The following is a 6,101-nucleotide window of genomic DNA, read 5'->3' on the forward strand; positions in this document are numbered from 1 at the left end:
TTTTATTAATTTGAGTTGCAATTTTGCTTTCAAATTGAATTTTGCACTTTTCCCAATAAACCACACTTAATGTGTAGGGTCACCTATTAAATTTTCAATCCATTTAGAGTTCATTTGTATGGGTTTGAAAATTCAAACAGTTTGAATTAAATTGAACTTGTTTAAATTTTACTTTCTCTAAAAATCCTCAAACCATTTCTTTCTTATTTCATTGTATCAGCTAGGAAGGCCACAACAATTTTTGTTTGTTTTCTCTGCTCAACATGTAGATGGGCCGAGAGGTATTTTCGTGTATTCTAGGCTTACTTCACGTGGCAAGACATATTTTAGAGTGTAGATTCACTCATTTTGCTCCGTATGTAGTCCGTAGTGAAATATCTAAAAAAGACTTATATTTAGTAATGGAGGAAGTATATATCTAGAGGCCGGCCGGATGGAAATTAATATGTGACTGGTTGCGAATTTTCTTTATCATTCTCGAACTTGAATTTGATTTGATCTTTGGGTAGGTGGCAGTTTGGGTCCATCTCCAACACGCAGGTCAGTCTAACGAAATCAATTCTGATTCTTTCATAAATAGTGTCGTTACGTGGATGCATAGGAGAGATCGTTCAAATCCCCCACAAGGAGCACACTTGGATCGAGCAGTACAATGATACGCAACGTGAGGTAGATGCCGTTTCAGACAACGTGTGTGGTAGATGGAAAGGTTCGCGTCTGAAACAGAAATGGCATACCGTGGCTATACAATCACGTCCTTGTCCGCCATGAGAACATTGTAGTGTTAGTGCGCCCTTGCCTGGTGCGGATGTGGTCTGGTGCCGGTGGTCGCCGGTACTGACAAAGGAGGGGTTATAGGGGTCGCTAGGGACAATGGAGGAGGCTAGGTGGCTCAGCCAGGGTGGGGCGGTGAGGTTGTGCATAGCGGGGCGGGCAGTTTGGCCCAGTGGCAGCAGGCAGATGGCAGGAAGAAGGCTACGGAGGAGAGGGCAAAAATGATCAATGCAATAAAGGTTTTTGACGAACTTGGGTGTGTGGGTGATGCTCATCAACCCGCTAACGCGAGGAAAAGACCCTTGCCTTCCAAGCCATTGGATTCACGCAGTACAATCTGTTCGATCAACCGTTTAGTGTGACCTGTCGGTTCGCAACATAAGCCATGTTGCGCTCACTGTTTGCAATATAGGCCATGCTGCGCGCAACATGAACCCTGTTCTAGTCACCCGTTGCAATATAAATCATGCCAACAAGAACTACGGCAACACCAGCTCGCCGCAGCTCCACCTCTACGTTGGAGAATCCCCGCGTCGAGCGGTGACCGTCGTTACGTTGCGCTGCTGCTCTCCAGATAAGTTGTGCTGCAAAAGGGCAGCACACGGTGCTGCTAGTGCAGCAATTAATGGCGTGGGCAATGAAATGTTCCTATAACATGCGGGTAGTGCAACAATTACAACAACTTCATGTTGGTGACTAAAAAACTATTTATAAATAAGATTTTAATTACTCACATATTCATAAATAATGTGTAAGACCCATGCATTCGGTAAAACTAAAAAAACACCTTTTTGATTTTTAAATATATTAAGATTATGGTTTTACTGCTACCATATCTTCATTAAAACCTGAAACCATTTGCTCTAAGGGCAATGGACAGGCATCATATTAAGTTATCATGCGTAGAGTCCAGAGTGGCCAAACATATAAACTTTGAAAATTTAGTTCTTTATTCGAGGTCGTAAATCCTAGAATTTATGCATAGCGTGCAGCCGCTACTCGTCTAGGTACGTACGTGTGCGTGCCTGCATTTTGTATCAACCGTGAGCCCGAATACTGTTCATCCGTCGACCTTTCCCATACAGGTACGTAAGAATCAGGATCGGTAAAATAGACTGACGTACGTGCACGAGATGGACTCAAACCGCCCTGGCTAACATATACTCCTAACTTAATTCCCAGCCGCCCGGCCTCTTTATATATACCACTTCCGCTAGCTTCAACTACTGTACTCTTATATCAATATAATTTGCTTTCCGATCGATCGAGCTCTGCGCATCAATCTATCGGCTCATCAATGGACATCGAGAACCCCAACTTTAATGGCGCCGCCGCCGTCGCGGCGAAGCCCAGCCCAGCCGGCATGCTTTCTGGGCATGGGACGAAAGGTTGGACGCCGTCATCAGCGGAATCCGCAACGGCGCCGACGTGGAGGACGTCGCGCTAGCGGAGCCCGTCGAGCGAAGCAGATGGTGGATTTTATGCTTCTGGGTTATGATCAAAATTTTAAATAGCACGCTAAGCATCTTAGCGGCAGACCTCTTCCAAATGTTATAGTGTGCTATAGCGGAGCTATAGCGCGCTATTTAAAATATTTGTTCATTTGTTTGAACCAAAGTCTTTTAGCGTAAGACCTTTTGTAAACACTATAGCGTGCTATAGCGGAGCTATAGTGGGCTATTTAAAACAGTGGTTGTGATCGCCCTCTTCATCATCACTGTCGGTTCCATTCTCCATCTGATCAAAGAGCCGTGGCCGGAGGGCCGAGCTCGTGACGCCATGACCGTTGTGGGGTTTATAGCTCTGATGATCGGAGGATTGTTGTTAAGCTTTGTGCTGTATCTCACCCTATCGTTCGCCGAGGAGCGTCAAGTGGCACGAAGACTCGTAGATTTACTCCTCAACTCCATCCGCTCTCTTTGATGTGTCATGCATTATGTCATAGCAAATAATATATGAAAATTGTTGTGAAAGTCGTTCCCAAATTCAATTTTGTGTGCCTCAAGCACTACACGCCTACGTTATCTTTCGTGACTTTCAAGCATGGCGTCATTTTCCTGGTCGGTCTTGTCATGGAGCTCATATCCATCCCCTCGTGGGGGCAGGCTCTTGCGGACCTAGCTCTAGGCGGCTGAATCGGGCCACAGTAGTGGCTATGTCACTACATCCTTAGGCGCTGATTGGATTGTCGTTCTCCAGAACTGTACCCTGTAAAATACACACACCTTGATCCGTCATTCTTTTTCTGGGAATGGCCGGTGATATACACCTCTAAACTAAATTCCGGTAGTTGATGACACATTGGTGAGAAGGGCAAAGAAGATCAACGAACCTAGATATCCCCCTTCGCTCGCCTGTGCCGCTCTCGCGGGCGGCAGGGCGAACCCTAGCCGCCGCCGGCCAGCGCCCCCCCCCCCACCCCTTCCTCCCCCTGCCGCCGCCCGAGGGCGCCGCCGAGCAAAGCCCGGCTGGCGTCGGCGGCGGCGGGGCCTTCTTCCCTTCTTCCTTGGCTTCCGGTGGCGCGGGACGCAGGACCACGGAGAGGATCGCGCCGTTCACGCGGGACGGCGCGGCAGCGACCCGGGCGGCGCGCCAGTGGTGCGGCCGTGCGGCGGAGCGGTGGCGGCTGCGTGGTTCTGGTGGCGCGGGCTTGCGCGTGGGGAGGGCGAGATGCTGGCTTCTTCGGGGCTTCCTCGTCAGATCCCGGCGCAAGGGCTGCGGGCCGCGGCGGTGCGGGCTGGGGTCGGTGTCCTGCTAGGCTGGGCCGGCCTCCAGCATGGTGCGGCGTGCCGGCTGGTGTGCTCGTGGTGGGGCGTGGCCGTTCGGGCATGGGGGCTGCAGATCTGGTGGTGGCTGCGGTGGTGCCCGTGCGGTCGACGCGGGTGGTAGTGTCGATGGTCTACGGGAGGGGGCGGCTAGGCGCGTGGCTCCGGTGGTGCGTGCCCGGCGGCTCCGGCGCTTGGAGGTCGCCGGGCGACGCGGATGAGCAGCGGCCGGACGTGGCTGTTGCTCCGGTCGTGGGCGGCGGCATGGGTAGGTCTCGGTGGCCTACCGGTGTCGTGGCGGCTTCACGGTGGCTTGATGGATCTGGCCGCGGCAACGGCCGACTTCTCCGGCGTCGGTTTGTCTGTGTTTGGGCCGTCTCGACCATCACCCCATCTCCTCGTCGCCCGGGCGCTACTCCCATCAAAGGGCTGGGCCTCTCCCAGCTGCGGTCCACCGCTCGTATCGCGCTCGATGCCACATGACAGAGCTCGTCTCGCGCACGATGCAGCAGGACCGAGCTCGTCTCGCGCACGATGCAGCAGGACTGGCCTCGTCTCCCTCTCGTTGCTGCAGGACCGAGCTCAGCTTGTGCTTGGGGCAGCAGGATGGGTCGGTGGATGCCAGTTCTGGCCGACCTATTGGGTCTCGACGCTGGGGTCGCCCAGGGGCGCGAAAGGTGGGACCTTTCCGCTCGTCTCTTTCGTTGGGGTGCGGCGGGTCACGGGCGAGGTGGTGTCGAGGTCTTGGATGCTGGGGCAGCGGTCCTGGTGGTGGTGGTTGCGCGGTGCTCTTGGACAAAGCCGGTGCCTTGGTGCTGCCCGGTCACCATGGTCGTGTGGGCGGCGTGGTTGCCGGGGTGTGGCGTTCGGTGGCAGTGATTGTTGGCCGAGGTGAAAACCTGCTCTATCTTCGGACGGACTGACGGCGGCGAAGATCGTTCCCTTCTTGAAGGCGTCGTCGCGGCTTTCATTGCCCGTCATGCGGCTCCGGGGGAAACTCTGATCCTTGGATCGGGTGATGGCGGCGCTCCGGCATCGTATCCTTCCTGAAGGCGCCGCCTTGGAGTGCATGGTCCGTCATATGTAGCTTCATTCTTCGGGGCGGTAGTGCTAGGAGTGGTGTTGCTGCTCAGCGCCTATGTATCCTGTCTTGGGTGTGTGCGTGTGTTGGGGTGGCGTGGCATGTGGTTGTACTGGATGCTTGTGGTTTGATGCTTTATATATAAAGCGGGGCGAAAGCCTTTTTCAGTAATTCCGGTAGTGGTGGGCTCCTCTCTACCGGCCGTGCATCGCGGAGCTGCCCTCTTGGGCGAATCTGGCCTCCTAGTTCCATCTAGGGCGTGGCGGCACTGGGCGATAGGGCAACGGCCCCAAACGGCGGTAGCGTTATCCTCTCCCTTTTCTTGTGGTGGAGGACCGTCGGCGTGTTGCTTTTGGTGGTGGATAGGGCCATGCTCAGATGCGGTGGGTGTGCGTCGTCGGCGAGATACGGCCATGGTTTTCACTTCCCATGAGATTTCAATGAAATTGAATTTCATTAATTTCAGAAGTACACAGTAAATCAAATATTTTTTATTTTTTTTAAACTTCAATTATTCAATTAAATTCCAGTGAATATTTTGGCCCTTTGGCTGAAATGCAAACTGAAATCACCGAATTTCGGTGATTTCGGTTGGTGTCAAATTATTTTTGAAACTGAAATTGAAAACTATGGATACGGCGGTGCTGGTCATTCTGGGCTTCGCAGGCGGCAGGGCGGATGCACGTGGTCGAGGGGTGGCGCCTCTGGTCAGCGGCCGGTGTGTGGAACTGCTGCTCCAGACCTGCCTGGCCAACTAGGCAGCCTCCTCGGATGGGCTGGCATTTTTTCTAAAGATGTATTCTGGTGTGCTCCAGCCAGCATGGTTCTGGGTTGTGTTGTTGGTCTACCTGGGCCGTGACCTCTATGTGGTGTGAGTGGTCCTGCTGGTGGTGTGTATTAGCGGCGCTACTCTCTCGCCCAGATCCGGTCCGTTGGTGGTGGCGACGGTGGTCGGGGGGTTGTGCACTTGTGCTGCTCATCGATGTTTGCCTGTCTCCTAGTGTTGTGTGGCTCAATCGGCGGGTTCTCAGGTCCAGCCTTGTTGGTCTGCTTTTGTCGGAGGGTTGCTCTCTGTTGGCAGTGGATAGGCTCCTTCCCCGGGGCTTGTGTAGGTGGAGGTGCTTTGGGCTTTGGGCGAAAGCCTTGGTTCGATGCGGATCGCAGGATATCGACGACGATGCTTCTTGGAGCTGTCCACGAAGAGTTCCTCCTCTTCGCTAGGCTACGGTTTGTTGGTTACAGAGCTACCGTGGAGGCTGTTGGTGTGGCTTGACTTTTCTCGAGGTCTGGTGGAGTTGTTGTGGATGAATCTGAGCAAAAGCCTTGAAGGATATCGGCGACCATACTTCTTGAAGGCTCTCCCAAGAGTTCCCACACATCTTCGGGTTGTAGGCATGTTGGTGGTGGAGTTTTGAGTTGGCTGATGTGGGCATGGGTTTGGATTTTGCATGACTGTCCCTTAATCAATCGTGTGTTGTATT

This window comes from Triticum dicoccoides, chromosome 3B (genome assembly GCF_002162155.2).
Source record: "Triticum dicoccoides isolate Atlit2015 ecotype Zavitan chromosome 3B, WEW_v2.0, whole genome shotgun sequence".
Lineage (NCBI taxonomy): Eukaryota > Viridiplantae > Streptophyta > Magnoliopsida > Poales > Poaceae > Triticum > Triticum dicoccoides.